We start from the raw sequence: 11,639 nt of genomic DNA, 5'->3' as shown, positions 1-11,639 counted from the left end.
GTTATGCAAGACACCCTCTGCACCCTGGCCAAGATAGACCAATTCTCTCCTGGAAATTTTCAATTTTGAGTGAAGAGAAGGAAGGATTGAAAGCAGTGCAAGTGATTGGTCTCAGGTATATAGTGTAGAGTTTATTGCTGATTGTTTAGATTTTATAGCAGATTAAGACACTCTAAGAGGATTGTCCATCTGCTCCTATTACCGGGAGTCCTTTAGCTATCCTGGATTCTTTCAAAGACATGCTTATTCCATGTTTTCTTTGCTTCTGACTGTTATCCACATCCTTTCAATAAATTGTCTTCTCCTTTTTTCTGTTCTCTTTGACTTAAGTTGGCAAAAGTTTGTTTCTCCCTACTGAACAAAACTGCTAACCAAACAAAACTGACAACAAATTCTCTCATGATCCTGACATAAGTTTAGTTTGCCAGATCCCATCTTCAAACTTAGGTTTTGGTGTGTGTGTGTGTGTGTGTGTGTGTGTGTGTGTGTGTATACACGAGGCCAGACAATTAAGTTCAAGAACTTGTGCAACGATGTCGCTAACCTTTTTTGATATCAGAGAGATTATTCATGTGAATTTGTACCAACTAGACAAACAGTGAAACCAAGTTTACTATTTGGAAGTGATGAAAAGGCTGCATGAAAAAGTTAGATGACCTTAACTTTTCACCAACAATTCATGGCTCTTGCATCACGACAATGCACCAGCTCACATGGTCTGTGAAGGAGTTTTTAGCCAGTAAACAAATAACTGTATTGGAACACCCTCCCTACTCACCTGATCTGGCCCCCAAAGACTTCTTTCTTTACCTGAAAGTAACGGAGATATTGAAAGGGGGGACATTTTGATGACATTCAGGGTAATACGACAACAGCTCTGATGGCCCATTCCAGGGAAAGAGTTCCAAATTGCTTTGAATGGTGGACTAGGCACTGGCATCTGTGCACACCTTCCCAAGGGGAGTACTTGGAAGGTGACCATAGAGATATTTAGCAATGAGGTATGGAGTGCTTTTTCTAGGATGCGTTTACGAACTTAATTCTCTGACCTCGTGTGTGTGTGTGTGTGTCTTAGTAACAGTAATAATCCTATGTAAGTTTGTAAGTATGATTAATACTAATCATAATTAATGATAAGCATATATTGAAAAATAGTGAAGCTAAAAGATTGAGAAGGTACAGGGGAGTCGCTAAATGTCTAATAGAACAAGATTTATTCAGTTGAGAAACCATTATTAAGTATTATAGTGTGCAAGGCACTGTTCTTTGTTACCTTCCATTTAGGTGACGGGAAACACCTATAAACTATACCTTCAAAGTTATTTGCTTGCTTTTAAATTTTAAATAAATCTTCATTGTAAAGTTACGACCATTTGGCCTCTTTCTCCTAAAATACGAAGAGAGAGAAAAACAACAGTCCATGGAATCTTTTCTTAGTTATGGTCCCCTATAAATTTGTTCCTTTGCTTAGTTCTGTAGGAGTCCTCTTACCTCTCCACCTCTCAATTTTTATTCTGAGTGGAGGTTGTATCATTCTTGCTATGCCATGAAATGAAAGCCCCTTAAAGGAATCCTTGCACTTGGAAGCTGCACTAACTGTACATTCTATGAAGGGCTACCATTTTAAGTAAGGCTAGCTCTTCTACACATTCAGATGACATTCAGGACATCAGGGTAATATGACAAGAGCTCAGACGGCCATTCCAGAAAAAGAGTTCCAAAATTGCTTTGAAGGGTGGACTAGGCGCTGGCATCGGTGCACAGCTTCCCAAGGGTGTACTTCACAGGTTGACGATAGTGATATTCAGCAGTGAGGTATGTAGCACTTTTTCTAGGCTGAGTTCGCAGCCTTAATTGTCCAACCTCATCAATAACCTCTATACAATAACTCTAAGAGCCTAAGAATTCGGTAGTATTATTATTCTGATTATAAAGATAGAGGACTGTGACATAGAAAGGATTAAAAAAAAAAACTTGCAAGGTCGTATAGCTAGTCAATGACAGGATTCAGATCTAAACAGAGTCACTGGTACGTCCTCAGTTATCAAGAAAATCCCTAAATCTTTTCTTCCAGCCTACTTACTTAAAGCAGGAAAGTGAATCCAGGTCTCCCAGTGACTGGGGAAGGGGGTTGTTGTATAGCGTCAGTTACCAGAAAGCCAGTGACGATGAGCTTGATTCTGACTTCACAGGGCTCTCTTAAGTCTCTTAAGAGACTGGCCTGCTCTGTGCCAGACGCTGTCCTAAGCCCTCTTCGACATAGCATTCATGGAATGCTCACAACAAGCCTATGGGTCGGAATTCCTGCCCACGTTTTACTGATGAGGACACTGGGGCTTGGAGAGGGACATCATTTTGTCTGAGGTCACACAGCTTTTAGGTGGCTGAGCTGGAACTCAAATCCGGGCCCATCTTACTCTCAGTTTATTTCACCCCTGGCGTTATCCCTATTTTTTAGGCATTTCCAATTTTGATCTGTCTTTCCAACATTGTTAGTGGCAATATAGTAATTGATGTGTATTTCAATGAGCTGACTGTTCCACAGAGAGTTTCTTGAGCTTTTGTTCTTACCACAAAATATTAGTGAAGCAAAGAGTAGGAATTCTTGCCAAACTCAAATTGGGATTATTCCCCTTATGTATTTTTCTTGCACATGGTTGATTAACCATTACAACCATTACATTAGTATTGAATAACCCATGTATTCTGGTTACAAGTTTGGAAAAAAATAAGCAAAAGAATCGGCTAAGCAATCAGCTCAGTGTATCATTTACGGCAGATTTTCATTATGGGTTATTTTCAAAGAAAATGGATACTTCCAAAATTCTCCATAACTTGGCTTTGTTACTAAAATACAGTTGACCTTGTAGTTAATGTTAGCTGTTATTAACCCAGGAAGAATGCCTTAGTCATACTCATCTGTCTGTGCATAGCATCATGAAGGTAAAGGATCCGCTTGGCGAGCACTTAGGATTGAGCAGGCGCCCAATAAATACTCTGGAATGAATGGTGATGAGGATGCCCTTAGCCTGAGCTATGAAACCGGTGAAGTTGGGTGCTTTCTTCTTGTCGGTGGCCTTCTTTCTCCTCCCTGAAGGCCTGGTCTCCACTTGCCCCTACCTGCTGTTCCTGTTTGCTCCAAGCCCTCTCTAAGCTACCTCATCACACTAACGTTGGTGACTTATTTTTGAGAAGCATCTGCAGTTTCCAAAGGAAGTTAGAAGTAAGACTGAGTGTACGTGTAGACTTTTTCTATCCACGATAGGCAGGGGGCTTCCAAAGCCTGTCAAACCAATTGGGGAGCAGGGGGACTGTTGATGCATTAGAGGAGCTCTGTCAGATGGGGAGAACGCTCTGCTCTGTTTGCAGGCATGAGCATGGGGTTGCTTTCCTTGTGTCTGGGCTCCTGCCTTTATCTTCACTCTAGTCTTGTGGGGATTCCGTGCCAAGAGCAGAATCAGAGATCAGAGCATCTGCCCCCTGGCTGAGGTCTAGTTGCACTCCAGTGCTTGTCTTTCTGCAAAACATACGGGATTTTTTTTCTCTCTGTCTCTGTGCATACACTTTGTGCAGTGTCCCTGAGCCATAGGCACAATCAACACACGTTCAAAGGGTTATCGGTGCTGAGAACAATTAATCATCACACAATATAACCCAGACATCTCACCAGAGCCCAGATGAAAAACCTCTAGAATTTCCTAACGTTCATCTAGAAGTTGGCAAAATAAGGCTCTTGGGTAGAATTCTGGCCAACACCTGCTTTTGTATACCCAAGAGCTAAGAATAGCTTTTACATTTTTAAATAGTTGGGAAAAAACTGAAAGAATAATATCTCATGGTATGTAAAAATTACATGGAATTCAAATGTCAGCAGCCATGGATAAAGTTTCATTGGAACACAGTCAAGCTCATTCATTTACATATTGTCTATGGCTGCTTTTTTGTACAATAATGGCAGAGCTGAGTAGCTTTGACAAAGACCTGCAAAGCCTAAAATATTTATTATCTCCCTCTTTGCAGGAAAAGTTTGCTGAATCCTGATTTAGTCACTCATCTGGCATTAACTAAGAGAGCTGCCTGGAAATCATTGTGAAGCAGGTCCATGCCATTTCCCCCTTGTAGGCATTTCTTTTCCCAGGAACCTCTGCCAGCTTGATTAATTGCATCAGTGGATATTGATACTGGACAATCAAGCTAATATTTGCCTGTGCTGAGCTGTCTAGGTTGCCTGGTAATGGTTGTGCCCTGCACGGGAATAATGAAATTGAAATAGAAGGAGATATAACTCCAAGTTAACATTGTTAGTTTTATAATATGATTTTTCTGTCCTGTATACATTTCAGTAACTGAGTTTAAAAACCATTATGGGAGAACAAAGCAAGACAAACAAACATGGCTCCTATCCATTTGGAAAATGTGAACAAATGGAGGCACAGAAAAATTAACCAAACTTCCTGATATCACAAAGCTACTGAATGGGAAAACCAGGTATCCCCACACCTCATTGCATCATGATGCTTCTTGTTAATGAAATGGCCATATGTACGACATGGTGAAGAATATCCTTACAGATTTCAGATTGGGGCGCTTTTTGAAACTCATTTTCCCTGGAAAAGCATTGGAAGGGCATTTAGCTAATTAAATTAGATTAATCGATTCACTTTCTTCATTAGCAGGGAATGAAATTTACAGGCTCTTGGGGGAGGTTTGTTTTTTTTTCCCCCCAACTCTTTCACTTGAGAAGATGGATTGTTATTAGACAAAACTTGGAATTAGTCTTGGATGCATCTATGACCCCTAGATTCTTATCCCTAATCAGTGGATCATAGATGCATGCACTAATGTCTATACAGATTTCTTTGTTCCAGAGATAAGACTTTCTTACTCTATAGGATGTGCTTAGGTGGTGATATACCTGTGATCAGGCCGTCATGTACATATACTTTGCTACTAGTGGTTTGGCAGTGTGTGTTAGAGTTAATGGCTTTTGACACGAGAGTTCTTGCACTCCTAGGTTTTTTATAACTATAACCATACCTCCTGGAGATAATGAGTTTCTATTGAATATGTTGCCCCTACTAAGAGGCACGTGTTTGCAAAGTTGCATCCTGGGCAACTACAAAGGGACTGTGTTGCTTTAGAAAACAATGCAAAACTCATGACGTTAAGCTAGTATTTCTTTATATATGGAAATGCACAAGAAAAAAAGGGGACCAGATGTGTGAAATTAAAGAGAATTAAAGGATTAATGCTATACATCCAAAATGTGTGTAAATTTGGTGTCAGCATTTCCTTTAATTAATTTCCAGGATTCAGTCTTGGCAGTTCTACCTTATTGATGGTGATTCTATGTGCGATATATGGAGGAACGTCTGATTAACTATTAAAGCAGAGTATATTTATGTTCATCTTAACAGCTAAATGCTTTCTTTGATTTGTTCTTTGACTTTTGTCCATATGTCTTTGTTTCTTGCAAGAAAATAGTTGGTTGAATTATAACCAGTTTGAAACATAGTGAAGTTATTCACTTGATGGTAGGGTAGGGACGGGGGAGTGCTTTACCCCTTCCTACTTGGGGAGCATCTACTCATTGCCCAAATGATGTTATGATAGATAACATGTGTAAGATCCATCATTATATTTTATGTACTGAAGCCAGTGGGCAAATGATGCTCTCTGCCTCTGCCCTGACTTCTGTCCAGGGTAACTGATTCATGCTAATGATAATACAGCGATTAAACTATTAGGTTGATTAGTCGTGACAAAAAACAAACAAACAAAAAACCAGAATGAGCAGGGCAAACTGTAAGGTAACGTTTCCCTTCCCTCCCTCCCTCTGCAACTTTCTCCCTCCCTCCTTGCCTTCCTTCTTCCTTCCCTCCTTATTAACTGTTAATAGCTTGTTTGTTCTCCCTGTAAAAGGTACACTAATGTTGTTCGTTTACTCTTATACTCACCTGGGAAAAACAACAATTAACTTTGAACATGGAGACAGGTGGCTGAGGGGACTTTTTGCAAATCTGGTTAATCAAGTCTAGACTGGAAACGGAACAAAAAGGGATACTCAATAGTATTAATGTGAGAGGAGAGACCTGCATTGCAGCTGTTCTCACTAGCTCATTGAAGATATTTTAAATGAAACAAACTGTTTGCTTTGATGAAACTGTAACACATGATGTAGCATGAAATGGGAGAAGAGTGTAAGTCTCCGAAAGTCACACAAGTGATGAGATTTTTAATGTGTGTGCTTCCCTTGGGTGTGATGCCTCATATTTAGAATGTTTTGCATAATTATGAATGTGGAACTGTTTTGTATTTTAAAGTCTGTTGTGGGTTTAGATGGCAGATGTGTACAAATTCTTTTTTATTTTCTAACAGGGTAAGCTTAGATAGTTTCTAGAATCTTTCTGCGGAAAGAAAAAAGTCTGTTAAAGTAGGCAGAGCTCTCTGAAGATAGCACATGTAGCATGTGTCCAGCAAGATAGCCTTAGAAGGAAAATAGAGTTTTATGTGATTTTAAAAAGAAGTGAATTTCCTTTCTAACTCCCGAGGGCATGGTTTATTATTAAAATGGCCCTGTGCTCTGCCAGTCTTTCTGTCTGCTTCAGTTGAAATAAACAAACAAAGGCCGTTTCAACATCCAAAGAATAAGATGTGAGTCAAGTAAAAACCATGATTAAACATTCAGGTAATGGAAATTTATCACGAAACTTTTCTGTGGAGAGGGGCGCCCAAGGACAGTTTTCATAGCGATTCTACTTCAAAAACATCTCAAGGTCAGGATAATTTGTGAGGCCAAGTTCCACAGAAAACAGAATATTGCTTCCTGGTTCATCGTGAGAAAAGATTGTCCTCTGACTATTGCAAGGCAGGAAAACTCATGATAAGCATGGCTGCTTCAGCAGGAAAGAAATGAGTCGTTCAGTGGGACACCTTTGTCTTTTGAGGAACAGGCACATCTGTTTACAGCATCCACATGTGATTGTTTCACCTTGGGTTGTACAACATAAGTCCTATGAAGGAATATTTGTTGCGTGATCTTATGTTTATGTGCAATGAACATCTTTGGTCTATTGCTATATCATAAAAAACAATGAGCTGGGTTTAACCTATGGATTCCTGCATTTAAATCACATGGGAATTAGAATGTACTTTGTGTGTTTCTATCTAATACATATTATTTACTAAATAGGTACCATCAAAGGTTTCTTTTTTAAATTAATAAAAAAACCCGCTTACATTTCACCATCGCATCTGGGCTATGTACTGAACAGAGAGGGGAGTCCCAGCTGCAGGACTCAAAGCTTGGCTCAAAAGATGGTTCTATTGCCACACTTTCTCTCAAACTCTCAGGCTCAGCAGTCTCAAGCTGTCTAAAGTGGGACACGTCACTTAGCCACTCTGAATCTCCATTTTCCTCCCCTCATAAAACAGGGATAATAATGTGTAATGCATAATGTTGTTGTCAGATTTGATGAATTAACGTGTACATAGTTTCTGGCATATGAACACAAATGAGCGCACACCACACACGCGCGCGCACACACACACACACACACACACACACACACACACATCTCCAAACCCTAATGCATTCAGGAAGGAGGTTTGTAATAGGAGGGAGTGTTTATATAATTTTGTAGTGGATGTCAGCTGTATTAAGGACTTGCATCAAATGAGATGTGGGGTGAAAAGGAGAAGGAATCTATGTCACCTTTCAAGGTTTAAGCCCCATTCTTTTACCCCTGGACCGTGAGAGATAGAGAGGTAGTAGCTCCCGCTACTAGGACTCTGGAAGCAGAAAGACTAGGTTTGAATCCTGGCTCAGTCGCTTCAAATTCCTTAATGTGGGGCTAATATCATGCTTATGTTGTAGAGTAGCTGTTAAGACATTAACATAAGTTAATGAATGTAAAACACATACAGGAATGTAAAAGCTCCTCACAGTATCTGACGCATTGTAAATTCTCTATTAATGTTAGTTGTTTGTGTTTGAAATACAAATAGGAATGACTTATAATAAAAGGCACGTTAATGTGAATAAACTGAAATAGAAAATTAAAAAATGCTGAAGAGGGCAGAGGCAATAGGCCTATGATTTGTCATTTGAAAGATGTGACTTAATAGAACATTATTGGTGGCATCCTGGATCAACGTAGCCATAGAAATGCATAGAAAATACAATTTGATGAACCTATGGTTGGGCTGCAGTTAAGCGTAACATCTCCAAGAACTGAGCTGGTAGCCACAAGATACCGTTGACGCTGTAGTCTCCGTGAGAGATGCAAATAGGAAAACAAAATCTTTTAATTACAAGATAATACCAAAGTCTTCTTTGCTAAGCTATCAGCATAGGTTTTCTTGAAGGGATAGTCTCAGAAAGCAGATGCCTGTCAGTGAGTAAAAGTGTGTGTGTGTGTGTGTGTGTGTGTGTGTGTGTGTGTGTGTGTGTGTGTATAGAGCTCACATTTGTTATTGTAGGAGTGACTTGAAGAGGAGCAAGAAAATAAACCAAGGATCAGTGAGTACACTGACCCCACAAAATTTAAAACAAAAATAATGGAGACTGGTTTTGGAAACGAGAGAGAGTATTTCAAATGCCTAGTGAACATTCACCTTCCATAATTCCCTGGGTTTTGGGAAGTCAGCATTAGAATGCTGTGTGCTCCCGTCCCCTCCCTGCCAGCTCACGTCACTCTTGTCTGCATCCACATGCACTTTGCCTTCCTTTTTTTTTGAATTTCAGAAGTGGTGTCCCCTCTGCTGTGCCAAGGTGTGCTCTCCAGGCCAGCCGTCCCACCCCGGTGCAGGCCAGGACACTGTCCTTACTTGCACCGTGTTTCTCCGAAAATAAGACCTCGCCAGACCATCAGCTCTAATGCGTCTTTTGTAGCAAAAATTAATGGAAGACCCGGTCTTATTTTACTATAAGACTGGGTATAATATAATATAATATAATATGTACCAGGTCTTATTTTACTGTAAGACCAGGCCTTATAATATAGTATAATATAATATAATATAATATAATATAATATAATATAATAATATAATATAATAAAATATAATATAATAAAATACCAGGTCTTATATTAATTTTTTGCTCCAAAAGATGCATTAGAGCTGATTGTCCGGTAGGTCTTATTTTCAGGGAAACACGGTATGTGGTTTCCTCTCTCATCTGTATTTTCAACCTCTTGATTTTCTGACCTGACACTGTAACTTGTATAACATATCATATATATGATACTCAAGCATTTCATAAATATAAAAAAAAACCTTCTGTGTCCTTCTTTACCTATCTCCTTATCTCTTATCTTTCCTTCCCCACCAAATTCATCAAAAAAATCATCCCCAAATCACGTGTGCTTACCTCTACCCTCTCAGCTCCCATTCACTTGATACAAATTTCAGTCTAAAGGGTCAAATAGTTCTCTAAGGCTTGTAACAAAATCAGCCATCTCCCAAGCTTTGCCTGTCTTGCGGCCCAGAGGCAGACACTTTATTTCTTTATCTTTGCATTCTTCACAGCTTTACATAACATACTACTCTTTGATTTTCCATTGTAGGCAACCTCTACTGACCACTTCTATGAAAGATGAGGATTTGTCTTTTACTGACACTATCTTTCACACATACACTTTCAAGAACTCCCTTTCCTATATCAGTATATACTAATTTTGGTGTCCTATGACTCTGACTGTTAAATGTCATTCACAGGTGAGTCACATGATTACATTTTCTTTCCTGCACATCTTTTTGTATCCGCTGGAGTGAACAATTTTTCTTTCCCTCATTTGCTTAGTTTTTTCAACTTATATAAGTCCTCCTCAGTTGTCTGAGTCTGTTCCTCCAGTGTTCAAACACATCAGGGATTCTGTCAACTTCACCTTTTGCAGGCTTCTTTCCTGGAGCCTTCTGACCTGCTTCAATTTGGGCGGGTTCTTATCCACACCTGGCACACAGCTGTCCTTCTGGAATCTCTCTTCATCACTCAGGATTTCCTCTGCCTCACCCTGGAGGTGGAATCCCTGTTTCTACACCCTCATTTTCGTAGAATACTCTCAGTAATTTCCGGAGAAAGGGTGCATGGGGGATGTGTATACATATTTTGGGTCCTTGAATGTCTAAAAATATGTGCAGCCTATCATCACACTTAATTGGTAGCACGGCTGTATTCTGAGTCTAGAATTCTGAGTCAGAAATCACTTTCCCTAGAATTTTAAAACCGTTCTGCCATTGTTCCTGTGTTGTTAAGAAATTCAAAGCCATTCTAATTCTTGTTCTTTTGTGGGTGACTTAATTTCTCTTATATTTTCATTTTATTTTATTTTTCTCCCTAGTTGCTTTCTAGGAACATGTATTTGTACATAGTGTTCTGAAATTTCTCAAGATGTGTCTTGATGTGGATATATTTTTATCTGTTATATACATATTTTTTTTCTGGGTACTCTAGGATGCTTTCAATATAGGACATATTCTTGAATTTGTTATTTGATGATTTTCTTATCTTTAATTTCTCTATTTATTCTTTCTGAAATTTCTACTATTTGAATGCTGGACTTTGATCAATTCTCCAATTTTCCTTTCTCTATTATCTCTTTATCTTTTGCTCTACTTTATAGATTTCCTGAATATCTTTTAACCCCTTTTCTAAGTTTTTCATTTGTGCAAACATATTTTTATTTTTGCAAGAGCTTTTTCTTATTTTGGGTTGTTTTCCTTATTTATTTGTTCTGTTCCTATTTCAAGGATAATACATTTTCTCTGACTATATTAATGGTAGTTTTTTGAGGTTCTCATCTCCCTTGTCAGTTGATTATTTCCTTGCTGCTGCTTTTGTTTTCTGTCTTTTATGTTAGAAGTTTTCTTTTGTTATCTGGGGATCATTGACTATCTGCTCATGTTTAAGGAAGTAGTACTAAGAAGCTGATAGGAAGTTCTGAAAGGGTCAGGTGCATTCCACATTGTTGGCAGTCAGCTTGATGGTAGAGAGCAAGTTGGGCTGTTTCTTTGGGTAATCCCTGATGTCAGTATTTTTAGGTCTAGTCCCTTAGGCTGGTCAGAGGCTCTGGAGGAGACTCTTTTAGTCTCCTGCCTGGAATCCTGGCTGCCAGTTTTCTGGGAGCAGAGTTAGGGAAGAGGGCTGAAGGATTCAATATTGGGTATGAAATCTTCCTTTATCTCCTTGAATTCAGCATGGCACAACTCCAATCACTTGCTGGTGTCTTCTAGTGCAAGAATTTTTTTTTCACCCTGCTGACTATAAATTTCCAGTCTTCCATAAAGCAGTGAAGCATGTCTACAGGAGAATGGAGGCCATCTCTGAGTCTGCCTTTTTTTTAAATACTCAAATAAACTTTCTCCTTTTAACCCTGCCTTTACTCAAACTTCCACTGGCATCAGAATCTGATGCCACTATTTCCAGAATATTTGAGTGGCAGATGGGGGAGTGTGAAAGGGTTGGCTTTTTAGCTTTCCTCACTGTTGGTTTAGGATTTCTCTTTCTTGACTTTGTTAAATCATCTACCACTCATCCACCAGTTTTCCAGCTTCCACAATTTTTCTGTTATCTCCTTGCCTGTTTGCTTTGTCTTTGCAGGTGAATAGTTTTAAAAATCTATTTGCTGTCATCTTAG

The sequence above is a fragment of the Rhinolophus ferrumequinum genome, chromosome 10 (assembly GCF_004115265.2).
Source record: "Rhinolophus ferrumequinum isolate MPI-CBG mRhiFer1 chromosome 10, mRhiFer1_v1.p, whole genome shotgun sequence".
NCBI classification, from domain to species: domain Eukaryota; kingdom Metazoa; phylum Chordata; class Mammalia; order Chiroptera; family Rhinolophidae; genus Rhinolophus; species Rhinolophus ferrumequinum.
This window is presented reverse-complemented; position numbering follows the sequence as displayed.